This window comes from Peromyscus leucopus, chromosome 17, assembly GCF_004664715.2.
Source record: "Peromyscus leucopus breed LL Stock chromosome 17, UCI_PerLeu_2.1, whole genome shotgun sequence".
NCBI classification, from domain to species: Eukaryota; Metazoa; Chordata; class Mammalia; order Rodentia; family Cricetidae; genus Peromyscus; species Peromyscus leucopus.
This window is the reverse complement of record NC_051077.1, coordinates 1,992,825-2,012,804: the sequence shown is the minus strand read 5'-3', so window position 1 is coordinate 2,012,804 and position 19,980 is coordinate 1,992,825. Positions and strand designations below refer to the sequence as shown.

The 19,980-nt window shown below is 48.8% G+C and overlaps 1 long non-coding RNA gene across 1 annotated transcript; it reads left to right on the top strand.

Annotated features, from left to right (window-relative positions):
- The first annotated feature begins 16,549 nt into the window (after positions 1-16,549).
- Positions 16,550-19,157, top strand: LOC119089185. The gene is made up of 2 exons (XR_005093052.1): positions 16,550-16,725; positions 18,565-19,157. It is a non-coding gene; the product is annotated as an uncharacterized LOC119089185 (long non-coding RNA).
- Positions 19,158-19,980: the final 823 nt, after the last annotated feature.

Genomic DNA, 19,980 nt, shown 5'->3' with positions numbered 1-19,980 from the left:
GTCTTCCATGACAATGCTTAGCTCTCAACCTCTAACGACCCTACCATGTGTCTCCAGCCCTGCGGAGGTTTCCATGTGTGAGGCAGAAGACCAGTATGTGGTAGGTGCCTAGTACCCCACTGGTGCACGGTGGGTACTAGATCCTATTATCTTTCAAATTATAGATCTACCACACCCAAACTGTGTGACCTTCACAAGCTGCAAACCCTGTCTGAGCCTCAGAGAGCCCCACTGTCACCTGAGAGTGCCCTCTCCACACACAGGGCCACAGTGCAACCACATGAGGTTGTATGCAAACATTGGTAGGGGAGTCTGAAACACGTTACACACTGGGAAAGTGGTGGCCAGCTTCTCTACACAGAGACACCAGCGATGCCTGTTCAATCATCCCAAGCTGCACACCGTCATCGGTGTGTGCTAACAGCAGCCAACACTTCCGAGTATGCTCCCGGCCACAAGAAAAAATATGACGTAGGGATTCAGCTGATTGTGACAAGCTGATACCCGGAAGAAGCCAAGGGCCTTCCAGAGCTCAAGCCAAGGCTCAGGAGTCTTGGTGATATTAGCTTTTGAATATTAGCCATTTCTTGCTATGAATCTCTCCTCTGGTGTTGTAGCTTTTCCATCATTCACTGGGCACAATTTCCCCCATACAATTAAAGTGTTTGTATAACTTTCTCCAACTGTGCTACCACAGACTGTCAAAATCCCTAATTTCAGACCTTTCTGTAATTATCGTTGTTAGCAGCATTTGGCCAGGACCATCCCCAGATGGAGAAAAGTATCTTATCTGAGATACCTCTGTACTCTCTAGGAACAGACTTAAGCATCCAGACTATCTGTTTGAGAAGGCCTGGCAGATATGCTAATTAAGCTTAACCTTCCCCTTTCCAAAGTCTTATCTCTAGTTTTAGATCTACCTCTAACTATTAACTCAGAACTACAGGGTTTTGGCTGCCCAGCCACGGAGTACACTCCCCTGCCCTGCCAGAAAACAGCAGTAGGCAAGATAGCTTGGACAGATAAGGGGACCAAAGGAAAAAAGAAGGCAGTCTTATTTCCACCCATGACCTAGTGACTTATAGGTCCTATAGGTTCTTAACATTTCAATAACCATTTCTAAGAATATAGTTGAGCACATAAAATCCCCTTTGCTCAGATATTAACCAAATTTAGCCCTCAGTTGATTCTATTCCCCATTAGTCACTTCCCTTTTGGGTTGCAGATGATGGCTGGCAATTACTGCTCCTTTGTGTGGATCTTATTGGCCCTCCTTTTGACCCTGAGGGAATTCAAGCCTGGTGACCTTGCCTTAGCCAGAGCATTGCTGTTGCATGGGTATATAACTGTGAACCTCAGAGACTTGGGAGGACTAGATTGAAGGACTAGAGGAGAGAACTGGAAGAATGAGATGGAAGATGAGGAAGAGCCAGGTGGGGGGAGAACAAGATGAGGAAGAAGGAGATGGGAGACGAGCTAAGATGGGAAAGAACTAGATGGAAGAACCTAGATGGGGCAGAACTAAGATGAGAGACTTAAGATAGAACTTAGAGGGGACAGCAGATAAGTTTAGAGAGAAACGAGGCAAGAAAGGAACTAGGCATGAGAGCAGAATAGAAGCTGTGTAGAGAAAAAATTGACCAGAGGAACAGAGTGTATGGACTAAAGAGTTTTGTGTATGCAGATTCATTATATATCATCTAAGATTAGATTATCAGCTGGTTGTACATTTTTCCAAGGACCCTGGGAGAGGACTATGGAGGGGGCTGGACCCCAGTAGTCCTCATTAAGAGTACTTACCACATGCTAAGCCAGGAAGGCCCAACCTTCTGCATGACCTTGTGACAGACCAATGTATTGGGACAGTTGTAGCTATCCTGGGACACACACAGCCCAAGAGCTGTAGGTTGAATCTGCCTTCAAATCAGTATGCTTAAGATACTTTATTTGAAGACTCTCATTAAATTGTTGGTACTCACAATAAAATAGTGAGCTTGAGCTCAGCCAGACTGCTCTGTGGACACTGGGATCAGAGAGGGACCCACAGCATGAATGCATTGAAGGGCAGAGAGCAGGTTTATAATTTGTATCTGTATTATGCTCATACATAGCCACTTCTCAATTACTGCCTTAGGGAAAGCTAGCTCAATATCGCTAGTAACCATTCTTTATGTGCTCATCTCTTTCATGGGTTTATTCCCCAACAGTCGTTACAGCTTCTGGAACTCGGGGACCACAGCAGCATCACCACACCCCGTCCAGTTCCTTATTCTTTCCAGGGAAGATATTGGCCAGCCTCCAGGCTCTCCCAAGGTTCACTCTGACGTGTAACCGGATCATGTGATCTAACGGCCCTGTAACACGTCAGAGCATGCAGCATGTTTGACTCAGCTGTCCTTCTGCCTCGTGTTAAGTCAGAAGGTCATGGTTGTTAAGGAAAGGTAACATGGGTAGTTTGGTAGATGGGCACCTGCTAGAGCTGGCCTCTGTGCAGTATTGACACTCTAGGGTCACAGATGGCTTTGCCACCTGGTCTCAGTGCCTTCCTTTGGCAAAACTGGTGTGACTGTCGTGGAGGGCACTAGGTGAAACAGACTGGAGCTGCAATGCCAATATTTCTGCAACTATTTTGCAATCGGCATTAATCAATGAGATGCCTGTAATTGCTGCAATTCCCTGCACCTCTTCCTGGCTCTGGAATTGCAGATAGAATCGTGTGCCTGAGAGGCCCTGGCAATTTGCTATTCACAAACGCTGGATTAAACATGCTGCATAAAATTGCATCCTGACACTCTGGTTTTTAAATTTCTCCCAGGAGCCTGGGGGTGCTGGTTCCCTGTGAAGACCCAGCCCCTCCGGGCTCTGTCAGCAGGGGCTCTAGTCAAACCTTTGCCAGAAAGCCACGTTGGAATTTGGGCTTCAACCTCATCACATTTCATAAATTCAACGTCATTTTGGAAATTTTTCAATCACTCCAGTGACATTGACAATTTTCCATTTCATTATAATGCTCCAAAATTCAAGCACCTGCTTTGCTCCTCAAAATGTAAATCCACTGGAAGAAAAAAAATCAGAGAGGAAAAAAAAAAGCAGGTGTTCTGCCTTAATTGACAGAATCCAGCCTCCTTACCAGAAAGTAGCTTCTGGATAAAAACAGAGACCCTGGAATTGTCTGAGAGGCTAGCGCAAGTGGGTGACTTATCCTCACCCGGATGCCGCCCTCCAAAGGTGTCCCTGGAACCTGGATGATAGCCAAGGTCTCGGCATCTGAAATGGGACATGATGACTCTCTCACAACTGAGGTGTATAAATGCTGCACAGGAGAGCCTTCCAGCTGGCCCTTCCCGCTCCTCCACTGGAGAAAAACACTTCAGGAAAGTCTGAATGTGTGTCTGTGTCTTCTCTCTTCGAATTTTCAGGGAACCATCACCTCTGTCCCAACCCACTGCAAGATCTTCTGTAAATGTCCATTTTGTTCAGTTCAGCCCAGCTAACTCTGGCAATTTTGCCTGGCTATGATACTCTACTCTCAAGCTTCCAAACAAAGATTCTTCCCTTTCATGATGTGAAATATGAAATGAATCTCAATTGCTGGCACAGAAGACTTTGGGATTATATATGTATATTTCTCTGACAAAAAAAAAAATAACCTGCAAGTCTTTTCACTCCATACAGTATATCCAGAACTATCAAAGCATCAACTGCCCAGAAGAGAGAATGTGGTAAGATCCCATCACCCATCTTCATCAAATGTCTGTCTCATCACCAGCCACCAGTTACCAGAAGCTTAAAAAAATAATGCAATTAGATACTCTAATTTTATTTCTCCAGCTGCCATTCCTATTTGGGTAAGTAGCTAATGAATAAACTTGGTGAAAATCCTGACAAGTCAGAAGGATTGAAAATTGATGTGCAGTTCTCAAACTGTACAGTTTAGACCTGAATAATTCAGAATCAGGTGCAACTATTCCCTGACAGGAAAGCGGTTTTGATTCTCAGCCCTGTCAGGGCAGAGCACTTCATGTTTCTTAAGTACCAGGAAGGAGCTGGCAACTTTTGTAGGGCAGTGGGCAGTGTGAGGGGGCAGGGCTGGGACTCTGGGCAGCTCTGGGCTTTGATCCTTGAACCTTGAGAAGTAGCAAATGCATAAACTGTTTATCTTCCTTCATCTCAGCAATGTGGCGTAAATTCGGCAACTTCACTTAGCCAACTCCTTCCTGCAGGAAGGGTATGCCCCAACTCCTTGTCCAAACTGTAGCTTGGGAAAAGGTTTTGTCTGGTTGCAGCTTCACTAGGAAGCATTTTGCAAGCATCAATTAAAAAAAAAAAAAAAAAAAAAAAAAAAAAAAAAAAAAAAAAAAACTCTACCAGCAAAATAAGCATGCTTGCACCAACGCCCCATTGTTCTACCATTCCATTGATGGGTCTTAAGAGGGCGGTAGGTGTCCCTTGATCCCCTATTCAAGTATGACAAACTATAGGATGTTCACAGAGGTGCCAGGCACCACACCCCTATCTGACAATTGAGCCTACCAAGAAAATGCCAAGCTGTGTCTCTAAGAAGAGAAGCAACGTGTTGATCCTCCTGCGTGCTGCCTCAAGCAGATTAAACTGCTTTTGAAGATTTTTGTCTTATGTGTATGAGTGGTTTGCCTGCTTGCCTGATGCCTGCAGAGGTCAGAAGAGGGCATCAGATCCCATGGAGCTGGACTTACAGGTGGTTGTAAGCTGCCACGCGGATGTTTGTCCTCTGGTCCCAGGTCCTCTGGATGAACATCCAGTGCTCTTAACCTCTGAGCCATCTCTCCAGCCTCTACGCAGATTTAATTCTTATAGACCCCCCACAGTACATAGCCAGGGGCCATCAGCAACAGCTGAGTCACAGGGCTCGCAGCTGGTAGAACCCTCAACAAATATCTAAAGATGATCTGAACCCGTCACCTAACGGTGGAGAACTAAAATGTCTTTACAGTCCCACAGGCCAGATCTGCCCCTGTGTCTCATGACCTGTGGACCTGAGAGTCCAGTCCAGTAAGTAAAAATCTGATTAGAGTCATCAATACACACACACACACACACACACACACACACACACACACACACACACACACACACCAAAATCTTCAGGAAAGCAGCTGGTAGGAGAGTTGAGAGAAATTGCTCCTTGCCATCTTGGGAGAAGCAGCAGCCACGGTTTGGACAGGCAGTGTGCTGGCACACCTGTCTGCATGGGCTTTCTGTATCCAGATCTGGAAAGGATTCCGAACTCCCGAGGTTCGGAGCACCCATGGCAGAACCGCACATTCCCCCCTCAGCTTCCTTCCTCTTCCAGAGCGCCCTGATTCTCCCTCCGTCCTTCCCCCAGGCCACACAGAACACTGCCACTGTTTCGCTCACTTTGCAGTTGTACTCACAGGGTGTTTGGAAAACATATTTGCTGATTGATGCCAAGAAAGTGAATTATACGTGCTAACCATATGAAATGTGTGGTTTGGATAAAGACACTTTGAGGAATAGCTAATTAAGTTAATTAGCATAGGCATGTTCACACACTTAGCAAGTTTTTTTTTCGTGGTGAGACTGTTGAACGTCTCCTCCTGAAATTTTAAGATTTGAATTCACTACTGCTTTCTGAACTCACTCTATTAACACAACGGCTCTCCTGAATTCACCCCCTGTGTCTCACTGACCAATGTGGCCCATCCCAACCACAGCGCCGAGGCCATTCCAAGTCCTAGGGCAGAATTCTACTGGATAAGACACCTGGGAGTGAGGTCATGTGCTACCGCCTTCCTGCTCCTCAGTTCCCTGGCTACACATACTGAGACTTCTGTCTTTGATGATGGTCCTTCTGGTGAGGTAAGACGACCCTGTGTTTTTAATTTGCTTTCCCCTAATGATTAGCAGTGGTGATAATTCATTCACACGGCTAGACAGATGGACATCTCTTGAGAAAAGACGGCTGGGGTCCTGAGATGTTTCTGCAATGAGGCTATCTCCTATCTCCGTCTACATTTCCCTTTATCCTATGTGTGGTTTGTACACAGTTCTCCCATTCCCCGGTGACAGAAAACCTCGTTTCTCTTCTGCTCTGTGGTGATGGCACAGCTTCATTTTCAGTTGCTGACGTCACTTTTAGGGCTGTGCATTTATTCCCCAGGTGACATATGACAAGCCAATGCAAACTAGTTCTGGGCTGGGGAGATGGCTCGGCGGGTCAGGGTATTTGCTGGACAAATGTAAAGACCTGAGATCAGAACCCACATAAAGCCAGGAGTGGTAGCACCTGGTCCATCCCAGCACTCTTACTGTAAGGTAGGAGGGCCCAAACACAAGAGGGTTTCTGAGGACTCGCAGGCCAGCTAGCCTGGCACACGCAGGGGTGACCAAGAGAACCCTGTCTCAAGCCAGGTGAAAAGTAAAGACCAGGATGCAGGTCATCTTCTGACCCCCACTGCACGTCGGTGCATGCACACGCCAGTTCATACTCTTCTCTCTCTCTCTCTCTCTCTCTCTCTCTCTCTCTCTCTCTCTCTCTCTCTCTCTCTCTCTCTCACACACACACACACACACACACACACACACACACACACACATTTTAAAAGTGATAGTTCTGGCATCCAGAACCCTAGGCCAAGGTGAGAGCAGACAGGACACCCCACCCCTATCCCCAGAGCTCTAGGGAGGGTCCTGTCTGTCTCTTCCCCTTCCCGGTGGTGCTGACCATCCCTGACACCCCTGGCCCTCAGCTGTCGCTCTCCAGCATGACCTTGCTGTCACATAATGGTATAATGCTGTTCCTTCCATGGGAGATGAGACAGTGGTTGATGTAGTGGCTTGAAAGAAAATGGCGCCCAAAGGGAGCGGCACTTTAGGAGGTGTGGCTTTGTTGGAGCGCTAGAGGAAGTGTGTCACTGGGGGGCAGACTTTGAAGTTTCCTATGATCAGGATCCTACCCAGTGTCTCAGTCGACTTCCTATTGCCTGCAAGATGAAGTACTCTGAGCTCCAGCACCATGTCTGCCTGCACGCTGCCATGCTCCCCACCATGATGATAACGACTGAACCTCTGAAACTGTAAACAAGCCCCCCCAATGCTTTCTTTATAAGAGTTGCCATGGTCATGGTGTCTCTTCACAGCAATAGAAACTCCAACTAAGGCAGCTGGGTCTATCCCAACACATGGCCATCTATCTCCTGATCCTAAAAAGGCTTCTTCCCAAGTGACGTTTGTCTGTGGGTTCCAGGTTGGGGAGCCATGGGAGGTGTGCAGAGAGAGTCTTCACTAAAGTGCAGGAACGAGACATGCAAGCTGTCATCCACAAGAGGGGTGCACTGGTCTTAAGGGACTGAGATGCCTCCCTGGAAGAGGACCAGTCATGGAGTGCAACCCCCCCCACACACACATACACACACATCTCACACACACACAGCCCTCACACACACGCCTCACACACATATACACACCCCTCACACATACACACCCTCCATATACACACACACACACATCTCACACACACACACCCCTCACATACACACCTCACACACAAACACATACACCCCTCACATACACACATCTCACACACACACCCCTTACACATACACCTCACACACATACATACATTCCTCACACATACACACCCCACATACACACATCTCACACACACCCCTTACACACACACCCCTCATACACACACACACACACACACACATATACACATCTCACTCACACCCCTTCACACATACCTCACACACATACACACATCTCACACACACCCCTTACACACACACCTCACACACCTACACACACACCCCTCACACATACACACACCCCTCATACACTCACACCCTCACACACACATATACAAACACACTTCACACACATACATTAACACACACCCCTTACACACCACACACACACACCCCTCACACACACACATATACACATACTTCACACACATACACACACACACACACACACACACACACACACACACACACACGTTCCCAGAGCTCTTATCTTCCCTACCCCAGCACTGCAGATTCAGAAGCACCCCAGCTTGGCCATTACACCTTCCTCTTTGCCATGCTACCTTGTAGCCCTGGGACGCTGCTCTTTATCATAACCAGAAAGAGATGCTTGGGTGGCCCTTGTCAGGCCAACACTGCTTTTCAGTGCGGGGCCAGGCACCCACCTCCAGGCTTGGCCAAGGAAAACACACACACCTCATGGACTGGCTTCCGGCCTCACCACCATAGAGGACAGAGCTCTGTCTGGGTCCAACTTGGTTCAGAATAAGACCCTGAATGTGCAAAGCACCAGTCAAGGCTTGAAAGCAAAAACAGCATTAAAAAGAAGGGGATACGCACTTCGTGCTAACCATGTTTTGATGTGAGACAATGCAGGAGCATTTTCCAAATTCATTACCTGCTGCGGTTTTAATACAAGCCCTAGCTCACATTCGGAGACCGTGTTTAGGTTTAGGGGGTCCCAGAGCTCTCCTCGCTCCCTCTCCCAGCGACAGCCAAGCGTCTCGTGTTCTAGTCTGATGGAGCTAGGCTGTTTCCATCAGCCCCCAGCCGAGCACAACAGAGAAACTGCTCCCGAGAATCCCATTCTGAGTTCGTGTCACCTTGTCAGGTGATACAGCAGTTCAGTCCAAGGATCAGAGACTGAGAGGCAGCCTCTGAGGATCGCGTTCGCTCCTTCTATAGATCATTGTGTTTCTAATCTGGCACCGTGAACCATAAATAATCCTATCATTTATTAATTACATTTCCTGACCTAGTCAAGAAGCCCGCAGCGTGGAGCTTCGGATCATGGATAAATGGTCCGTTGAAAAGCAATTCTTATTGCCAAGGAGTTGTAAATGAGGGTGCACTAATTACCCACTCTAACCTTTTTAAACGGGTTCCTCTAAAAAGCTGTGAGATAGATGTTTTGTTATAACAGCTTTGACCTCCGACACACAACACGATTAAACAAAGAGACGCTTTGATTAGGAAGCCGGCTCGCCGGCTTATTAGGAGGTATTACCTGCATAGGTACTGGGCGTGGGCGGGGCTGCGCGCATTATTCACGCGTGGCATTCGCTTTATACACTATGTCTGTTTGAAGTACAGATCAAGCTAAGTAGAAAATAATGAGCAAGTGCGGGCTGTAATTGCATAAAAAGGTACCCGCTTTGTCATCATAAGCCATCACGAGCGACTCTCCTGCCGAGCACCTCCCGATGGATGCCCTCCCTGACTCATATCACGGAAAATGAAAACACAGCAAGACCCTGGGACCCTACCCAGGCCTCCGCCCCATCAACCGAGGACACAAGGATCACCTCGGTAACAGCCGTGTAGCCAAGCTACACAGGGAAGCCCTGTCTACCCACTGAACCCTAACCGGGCTGGCCTTCCAGGTGGGCGGTCTCCCGTGCAGCCGAGACCAGGTCTAGGGATGGGAAATGTCAGCGAACTGAGGAAGGGCCCGGCACAGCCCTCCGAGGCAGACTTCAGACCAGATGCGCAGAGAGGTTTTTGGCAACAGGATGTTACTAGGAGTCCCCAGTGTGTTTTTATCTCATAGTAACTTTAACTTCTGAAAAACCCAATCTTAGAAAACACCCCTCAATTCGAAGATGTGGAAAAAGACGGGCTAGCCAGCTGTGAGCGAGACAGCAGCCATGGCTAGCGTATTTCACACACACTGAAAATTGTGGACAAAGAGTTTTAGTGACAAGAGAAAATGCTTATTCTATGGCACTACCCCAAGGAAACCAGGACAAGAAATTGCACCACATTAGGGTCTCGGTACTGGAAAATAATAATTGCGGGCGGAGAAATACTGTTATTCTGACTGAATGCTGCATTGCCTTCAGCACAGCTGAAGCTGAATAGCTCCTGCCAATCTACACTTCCCATGTTGTTGAAATAACTATGAATTACATTTAATGTAAGAAAATAAGTTTTATTTTTAAAGGGATTGTGTAAATTTACAAATGAGGGGCCCATCCTCAGCCATCCCACGCATTCTTGTTCTCACTCTTACTCCCTTGAAGCCAATGCGGAGCAAAGCATGGTCATTAGATAAATTACCTAATGGTATTGACAATGATTTTAGCAGCAACAAACAGATCGGATACAGGTACTGTAGTGTGTCAATGATCCATGACTACAATGTAACACTAATGAACGATAAGTAAAACAGAAGCGTAAGTAGTCAGTATGACCACATCTGATTCTTTCCCCATCACCTCAGCCTGTCTCAGGCTGTAGCTGAAACACACTGCCTATCGTGGTCTCCATACATGCATGGGATGGTCATGCATATACACCTGTGTGTCTCTGTCATGTGTTTGTCTGTGTGCACACAGGAGAATATGTGTGTGTATACACATTCCCTCAGCTCCCAGCAACCTGATTCCAGAAACTAAATATTCCTTTAAACTTGTAATTCAGATTACCTGGATAGTAGCATTTACTACTAGATGAGCATTCGCCAAAAAAAATCAAAATTTGAAATCGGAGATGTGACCCAAAGGTAGGCCACTGGCCTAGTGTGAATGAGGCCTTGGGTTCGATCACCAGGTACCACAAAAATAAAAACAAACAACAACAATATATATGTATACAGATACATAATTATATATATATATGGTTGTAGTCAAATAATTATACTAGTCAAGATCAATAGTTCATTTCGTTTTTCAAGTTTGAAATTATTTTTATACCTAACTGCCTAGACAAGCTTGTGATAATTTTGAAGTTTACACTGTTTAGATTTTGATACAAAAGTCGGATTAACCATGTACAGTGTCTGTCTTGGAAATGAGGGGACAACATTCTTTTCTGAAAACCCACTGGCACATTGGAAAACTGCTTTCAATTATATTACATGTTTTGTTTTATTTTTGTTTACTGGGTTTTTTATTACTATTTAATTTTTATTATTAAGAAATTTTCTATTCATTTTACATACCAACCACAGATCTCCCTCTCCTCCCCCCCCTAACCCCCAGCCTTCCTCCCCAACCCACCCCCATTCCCACCTCCTCCAAGGCAAGGTCTCCAATGTCAGCGGAGCCTGGTACACTCAGTTGAGGCAGGTCCAAGCCCCTCCTCCCTGCACCAAGGCTGCGCAAAGTGTCTCACCATAGGCTCTAGGCTCCAAAAAACCCACTGGTATACCAGGGACATATCCCAATCCCACTGCCTGGGGGGTCCCCTAAACAGTTCAAACTAAAAGACTGTCTTGTCTATCCAGAGGGCCTAGTCCGGTACCATGGGAGCTCCTCAGCTATTGGTCCATAGTTCATGCATTTCACAGTTTGGCTGGCCGTCTCTGCACGTTTTCCCATCATGATCTCAATGACCCTTGCTCATAGAATCCTTCCTGTCTCTCATCAATTGGACTCCTGGAGCTCAGCCTGGCACCCAGCCGTGGATCTCTGCTTCTGCTTCCATCAGTCAGTGAATGAAGGCTCTTTGATGACAGTTAGGGTATTCACTAATCTGATCACCAGAGTAGACCAGTTCAGGAACCCTCTTGACTATTGCCAGTAGTCTAAGGTGGGGTCATCCTTCTGGATTCCTGAGAACTTCCCTAGCACCCTGTTTCTTCCTATTCCCATGATGTCTTCTTCATTTATCATGGTATCTCTTTCCTTGCTCTCCCACTCTGTTCCTGTCCCAGCTTGAACCTTCCAAATGAATAAAGAAAATGTGGCACATAGACACAATAGAGTACTACTCAGCAGAGAAAAACAATGATATCATGAAATTTGCAGGCAAATGGATGGAACTAGAAAATATCATCCTGAGTGAGGTAACCCAGACTCAGAAGGACAAACATGGTATGTACTCACTCATAAGTGGATTCTAGATATAAAGCAAAGGATAACCAGACTACATACAACCCACAGCTCCAGGGAGGCTAGCTAGCAGGGAGGAGGACCCTAGGAGGGATGCATGGATCACCCTGGGAAGGGGAAATAGATGGAACCTACATGAGCAAACTGGGGGTGGGGGGTGATAGAGGGCAAGGGACAGGGGATGAGAGCTGAGGGGAGTAGGAGGCTCAAGTTGTTTTGTTTTTTAATTGCTTACTTTTATTTTTATGTGTTGGGTGTTTTGCCCACATGTGTATCCGTGTGCCACATAAATGCCTGGTGCTCTCAGAGGCCAGGAGAGGGTGTCAGAGCCCTGTAACTGGAGCTGGGGTTGGTTGGGGGTGGCCTCGTGGATGCCGGGAATCAAATGCAGGTTGTTTGTACGAACAGCGCTTGCTGTTAGACACTGAGCTATGACTCCATCTTTTATTTAACTGCAGCACAGAAGTCCACGGGAACATTTTGAGAAAGTTTAAATGAACCAAGTAGAAGAACTTGCAAAGGAATAAATATCTTTTTAGCCTACGCAGCAGTAGGCATTTCAGCAAACATGATTATATCATCAGTAGCTCCCTTCTTCACCCATCGGGGGGCCTGTGATTATGTCATAATTCATATTTAATTGTTTCATCTGAAGATTATTATCTCATTTCTCCATGATTGTCTTCTTCTTGCTGTTTATATTTTTTCCCTATTCACAATGTCATAATTTTCAGACTAAAATATTGAGCTTAGAAAAATATTAGTTTTGTTATGATTGATATATGTATATGATTTAATTTTTAACTTTTTTAAGGAAATCAAATGTAATCAAAAGATGTCTTGTGCCTTAACTACAGAACCCCTCATTAGGAGTGCTTTAGAATACGTTGTATTCACAGCTATAGCTTCCTTTATGGTAAATAGTAAACATATTTTTTTTTACAGAGTAGGGTGTTGATTACTATGATAAATAACTTCAAACATGAAGGATGAACAAGTGGATGCTACGGTTTCCTCAACAGAAGAAGATATCTGAAACCCAGCATTGCTGCTAAGGGGTAACAAGCTGAGGGACCATAGCTTTGGTCTTTACAGAGCAGTCTTCTCAAAACCCCCTCGCAACTGTTTCTAGAAAGTGATTTCCACCTTGGCCGACTTGAGGCAGCCAATGCAGTGTTTCTGACAGCCAGGCCTACGGGGTGACATGACAGCCAGCTATGGCCACCGCGAAGCTTGTAGGTCCTGAAACCAAGAGCACAGACATCAGAATGCAGAAAACACAGCCGGAACTCTTGAGGGTCCGCTGTCTTTGTTTTCATGGGCGCTTACAAAGCAATGTTGAGGCATGGCTGATTGTAACAAGGCACACAGTTAACCCCCGAAGCTCCTTGGTCCTCATCGGGAATCCTGGCCATCTCCTGTGCCCCAGCTCCATGCCCCTCTCTCAACATGCCTGGTACTCGGGACACACTAACACTTGAGGGGGAAAAAAAACGGTGCTGACCAATGAATAAGAAGCAAGAAGGAAATTTGGAGGTGGAAGAGGAATATTAACACATTAGAAATACCTGCTCACTAATAACATCAGAAAGTAGAGGGTGGGCACTTTATCTGTGTAACAAGGACACCCAAAGCCACATTTAAAAAAAAATCGAGAAATTAAGCATCTAATGACTGAAATTACAGTTTTAACAAAAGAAAAGATGATAACGCCATTCAAAAGTTATAACAAAAATCAACAAGATGGAAGCAGAGAGGACAAAAGAAAAGGTACGTTCTGTGGGAACCAGATATTGTATCAGCGCACATGGCAAGGTGAACTGACTGAGGACATGAGGCTCTAAGCCCGGAAGGCTTATCATGGGGATGGACAGACAGACACCCACAAACACAACATAAACAAGAAGACTGTAATCTGGATGCTCAGTGTACTCGAATCAAGCCCCCTTCAGAGCTAAAAGGAGGGAGAAGGAAAGTCACTCACCCCAAATGAAGTCTCAGGAGGGCACCTTCTCAGGGCTAACCTCGAAGACAGAAGGACCATGAGTATATAACCCAAGAGAAAGACAAGTGTAGACAGCTGTTCCCAGCCAATGAAGTACGAAGGTAGACAGGATGCCCTCCAGTATCCGCTTCACACCTTCACCCACCCATCCGCTTCACACCTTGACCCACATGTCAAAAATGATGTATGTGGCACCTGGCTAGCCCCGTGAGGAGTCTGGAAAGGGTAGAAGGTTCCAAGAGCTTCTCCGTTCTACCAAGAGCTTTCAGGAGACGCACGCTGCCAATACTCAAAATTATGACCTTTTTACTTTAGAGGGTGTGTTCTCATAGAGCCCAGGCTCACCTCAAACTCATTACATGACGAAGGCTAGCCTTGAACTGCTGACTGCCCAGCCTCCATTTCCCAAGACTGGGATTCCAGGTGGGCACCTCAGCAGCAGCTAAAATGAGCATCCATGGGAAACACTGCCTGTGCATTTAGGAGGGCGGAGAAGGGACATTGGAATCACTCTCAACATTAGTTTCACTTCTTTCTCCTGCTGCTGCCCAGGATCCCAACCCTCCAGCCTCCAACACAACCCCATGTGCTTTCATTCACCAAAGGAAGGCTGAAAGAAAGCAAGAGGCAGGCAGGGATGGGGGGGCAGGCGTCTACCTGTGGACTATGTACAGCCAAGGGCTTGCACAACACCTGAGAAAAGACATTGCAAGAAAGCTGTCTTTCCAAAATTTGAAGAGACCTGCAAAGTCCAGCCGCCCATGTCTGAATGGGCTCCTGGGGAGCCCTGGGCCCCAGCCCCCGGCCTTGGCCCCCAGCCCCCAGCCCCCGGCAGCCCTCTACACATTGTGACATTTCCATGGCACAGCATGTCACCGTGGCACATCATCTCATATTAATGCAGACACCACAATGCCATGTCAATGCTGTGTCCAGGCTGCACCGCAGGCCCCACGGGCACCCTGGGAGGGCAGTGGAGGGCCACCCCCACCTCCTCGTTCTACTGCGAGTCTTATTCAGAGGCCCAAGGCCACCTTGATGAGTGACCTTGACTAAGGCCATTCAGCGCCCCCCGCCCCCCCCCCCCACACACTCAGTTCTCTTTTGTGCAGGATGGTAACCGTCCTTGGGAAGAATCAAAACAGCAATGCGTGTGCTCAAGGCCTCCACCATAGGCTATATCCTGCTTCCGTTTCTAGGGGTAGAGGAACCGACTATATAAGCTACCCATTTGCAGACGACGTTGGAGGCGTCGAGGTGCTGGAGCCGTCCTGGCCTGGTTGTAGCTTTAGTGGTAAAGAGGGGGGCTGGGGTCAGGAGCTGGGTCTCTGGGCAGGGGTTTGGGAGCAGGTGTGAGAAGTCTCCCCAGTTGTGTGCTCCTTTAGAGCCTCAAATGAGAAAACACATCAGCTTTCCAGAACAGGTAAGCATGAACCAGAGGCCACCGACCATGTAGGCCAGTGGTTCTCAGCCTTCCTAATGCTTCTACCCTTTAATAGAGTTCCTCATGTCGTAGTGACCCCTCCAACCATGAAATTATTTCCCTTGCTTCTTCATGATTACAAATTTGCTACTGTTATGAATTTAATATAAATATCTTTGTTTTATGATGGTCTTAGGTGACCCCTATGAAAGGGTCATTTGACCCTCAATGGAGGTCACAGACAGATGGAGACTCACAGACCCACAGGTTGAGAACCACATAAGTAGTCACCTTGACATGTGTCAGGTGCAGAGCAAGATAAAAACGGAGCACACCTGTATCCTCCCAGTGTGTCCAGAAGCGGGTATCAAAAATCCTTCTCTGGACTTCCTGTCTCAAAGGGGGCTGCCAGACCATGCCCTGATGATCGACAGTGGTCAGCTGATCAGTAGGTGAAGGAAGAGAGGTCAGCAGTGGTCACTACAGCTTGACACACTCCCCATTGTGAACCCTGTGATTCTCTTCGTGTGCCCTCACCTACAGACTGGGAAGGCTGAGATGGCAGCATGCAGATTCGGAGTGTGTCTGCTCCTGATGTGCCTGGTGGCCTCGTGACCATCAGTCTAAACAAGCCTCAGGCATGATCTCCTAGAACTCTAGGCAACAGATAGGCGCACCTAACCTGCTCTGCCCTTAACATGAAGGGTAGATGCTCGGGGCCATGGCTCCAAGTAAGGCAATGGTTAGTCACTGGCTTCGATGGTTCTAGGAGCCGCCTACACTCTGCCTCTCTCCCCCTTCCAGGGATGACATCTGCTTCCCATAAGTAATCGCAGTTCAGGGGAGGTACATGCCTCCTGGGGGGGGTGTCACAGAGCACTCTGCTCCTGGGGGGTGGGCAGAGCATACCACCACATGCTCTGTGCCTAATACTGCTGCCAGCGCCTTTTCCATCCGTCCGACGTCAGCAAGCGCTCAGGGTGCTCCTGCCCAGGTATTTCTGCGTTGTGAAGAGGCAGCCCTGGGTTCTAGAGGCCAGCTCCAGGTAGCGCGAACACGGGCAAGGGGACAGTCTGTGGTTCCTGGGGGGGGGTCAGGCCAGCATGTGGAGAACTGGCTCTCAGATACATTTGCTGACTGATGTTCTCAGAGTCAGAAAGGATAAAACTCCTGATGGTGTTTCTCCATCTACCCCTCCCCCCGTCCTCCCCCCGTCCTCCCCCCCCCCCGTCCCTCCCCCGTCCCCCGTAGAGGAGGAGGAAAGCCAGCAGGACCCACTGTGACACAAGGAGAGAACTCAGGTCCCTGAAGGGGACCTGCCACCAGGGAACTCAGCCATGCACAGCCACCTGCCCTCCCTGACGTGTGTATATCAAACATTCGGCGTCCATCAACATCCACCATTAGTCACTTGGATCAGCAAGCTGTACCACGGTGAGTTTTACATACGTGACTCCTGAAAGGACCTCACGGGACTGTCTCTGGGGACACGGGTCTTGGTCAGAGATGGTGTGAGCACTGCACTAAGGTGTCCCACGGTGTTGTTGTAACCGCCACTGCTCCCCATCAGACACTAAAGGGGACAGGGAGTCTAGATGTGGCACTCTGGAGAGGAACCGCAAAGACAGACCCGGCCGGAGTGGAGACAGGAAGCCGGGGAGGGGGCAGGCTGGAGGGGCAGAGTCCCTGTCGTCATCCCGGGGTTGGCAGGGGACAGGAGTAGTGCTCACTGGTTTGGGGTCTCGTGGAATCCTCTGGCACTGACTCCCCTCTGCAGGAAGGGACCCACAGTGGCTGCCAAGGCTGGAGCAGATTTAACTGCATTCCAGGGTAGAACAGAGCGGAGTGTCCGACCCGAGGGCAGAGGCTTCAGGCCAGGGCCCTGGTCACTGTTCTTGGTAACAGTCACTATGAGACAGCCAGAGTGCCCCCCCTCTGTATTTCCCCCCCCCTCACCCCCTCTCTATCTGTCTATCTCTATCTCTGCCTCTCTTCCTCTCCCCCATGCTGTGTGCGTGTGTGTGTGTGTGTGTGTGTGTGTGTGTGTGTGTGTGTGTGTGTGTGCGACTTTCCATCTGTCTGTCAGTTATTCCCTGTCTTCCTGTCTTGCTCTTTCCGGTTTGCTCCTGTCCCTCTCCCTTACTATAGGAAGGCCGATGCTTCTATGATGCCCACAGTAGTCAGCCATCCTTAGCTGTGGCCTCAGGTTGCCGCGTTTGGCCCCATCCCAAGCTCCCACTTCACTACTGACAGCAGGAAGAAGAACCTTCCAGATGCTGGGCTGCCAGCCCCCTGTGCACTGCAGACCTCAGTTGGATGCAGCCACTCAACAGTTAACCTTGTCCTGGCTTCCAGAAAGTGGGAGGGGGGTTCATCTCATGCCCACCAAACACCTGCTTAGAGGCCCAGCTCCCAGGCTGGGGGCCCCCACGGTCCAGCGCAGCTGGGGGTGGGTGGATGAGGGGGTAGGAAATGGCGCTGCTGGGACTACCACGACAGCTGGTGACTCTGATAAAAATTAATCATACAGCAGGTCTGACGCTCCGGCTCCGGCGGGGAGTTTACAGGTGGTGGCTTAGAGTCCCCCTGTGCCGCGCGCCGACCTGGCAGGCTGGCTGGCCTGTCCACCTAACGGGAATTGCTAATTAATTATGGAGCCCTCCTCCAAGCAGGTTCTGTGGCCAGACCCCTTGGAAACCCGACCAAAGGCCAGACCACAGGCAGGGGTGACAGACACAGGGCCAGCGGCAGAGGGAGGGGCAGGCCACCTCCCTGGCTCGGCAGAGGCTCATCCCCTTCAGATTCCCTTCAGATCCTGGGACATGGGCACGATTAAATATCTGTGATACCCAGCAAATGTAATGAGCAGAGGAAATTGACGACCGCTCCAACTAAATTACAGTTTAAAAGACAAGGAAGGTCCCAGGGGGATGCCAACAAAAGCGACTCAGCTGACCAGGCCCAGGTAAAATTGAATTGGAAATGGTCCCCGGCTCATTAGCATAACAAAAGTCCCAGTGTCTAAAGGGAAAAAAAAAGCCATTCTGTTTAAATGAAGGGGGAGGGGCGGCATCCTACAAACACAGTTGTCTGTGGCATGTCCGCCCCATCACCCCCGCGGAGGGGTCCTGGTGGTGTGGAGCCAGCTGAATGGTGCCCGGTGACACTGGCAATCCACACGGTCCCTCCTAATACTTGGGCCGGGACTGTCCAGCTATTTAAAACCCATTACAGACATTCATAACTGACAGAGGCGTAATTTTCGCTTTGCAGAAGACCCGAGGCGAGACGGTCTCGGCAGCTGACTCACCCCAAGTCGGACATCCAGTTCTCAAGGCTGGAGACCCACGTGACAGCTACCATCACACAGAAACCAACAGAACCTCAGAGGAAGCAGCACTGAGAAGCTGAGGCAGGAGGATGGCCCCCAAACAAAAGAGAAAACAGAGGAAGGGTGAAACCCTTGCAAGTCAGGGGAAGTGGACAGGCCTCCTTCCTCTTCCTTCTGCTCCCAGCTGTGTGCTGGGGTCTCGGGGGTACAGCTGCCCCCACCCTTGCAGGAGCAACAGCATGCTATAGAGACCCTTGTACTCCTCTCTCCAGCGATCAGACTGCTGAAACAATAAATAAATACAATTCCCCCAGGAATCCCATGCCGGGGCAAGGGAATGGCTGAAACCCGGTGCCAGCAAGACTGGGAGCACATCTGAGTTCTCAACCGGTCAGACGACCTTGTAGACAAGACTGAATGGGCATCCAGGATGATAACGATGATAGATGGGCCACACCATGACTGATGGCTTAGCTGTGCGTCCATCTTGTCTCTATTTAAACATCAAGTTCACATCAGGACCCCAGAGATGGACTGAGGTGTCTCTGGGCCCCTTGCTTCTGTTTGCAATGTGTCCTCTCTGTTCACCATTGTCTGGGGACCAGGGGCTGACTCTAGCCTGCTGGGACAGGGGTGAGCTTTGAACCCTAACAGCTCTGGTAACACAGCCGTGGACAGAGCCATGCTGATGTCTATCTAGGCTGATGAGACCCCGCCAGAAACTATGTTCACCCCAAGAGACGCTGGGGAGCCTACAGAGTGAGGATTTGGTGTTCAAGGCTGCCTCCTGCAGCAGAGATGAAGCTGCACTCCTCTTTCCACTGGGCTCCCTCATCCAACACAGGCCACCCTTCTGCTTTCTAGGCACCCTGCTGGTTTGACAGGATGGCAAAAGTCCCCGCCTTGATTTTGAGCTGGGATCAGTCCTAGATGGAGGCAATATCAAACCTTGAGTAACAGTGGCTCCAGTCCAACAGGAAGCTACAGAAAGGAGCCAGAAAAGGAGGTCCGGCAAGGGCCTGCGCCATCTAAACAACAGCTACTTCCCAATGGATGACCCATGGCCCGTGATGGCCGCAGTCACACTGGCCCTCACAATACCCACCCAGAGCCTTTTGTACTTCTAAAGAGCTATTCAGGAAGTAGGACACACCCTCTGTTTGCTGTTACTAGCTAGAGGATAAGGGAAGGCCCGTGCCTGGTCCAGGAAGGACCAGGGAGGTGGTCTTCATTGCAGACCGTCAGCCGGCACTCAGAGCTCTGTGACCAGGACCTTGGCCATCAGTGACTCCCTCAGAGAATCTTGGCCATTCACTCACGCTCCCTGGATGAACCTGAAGTAGTAAAATTCTATGCTT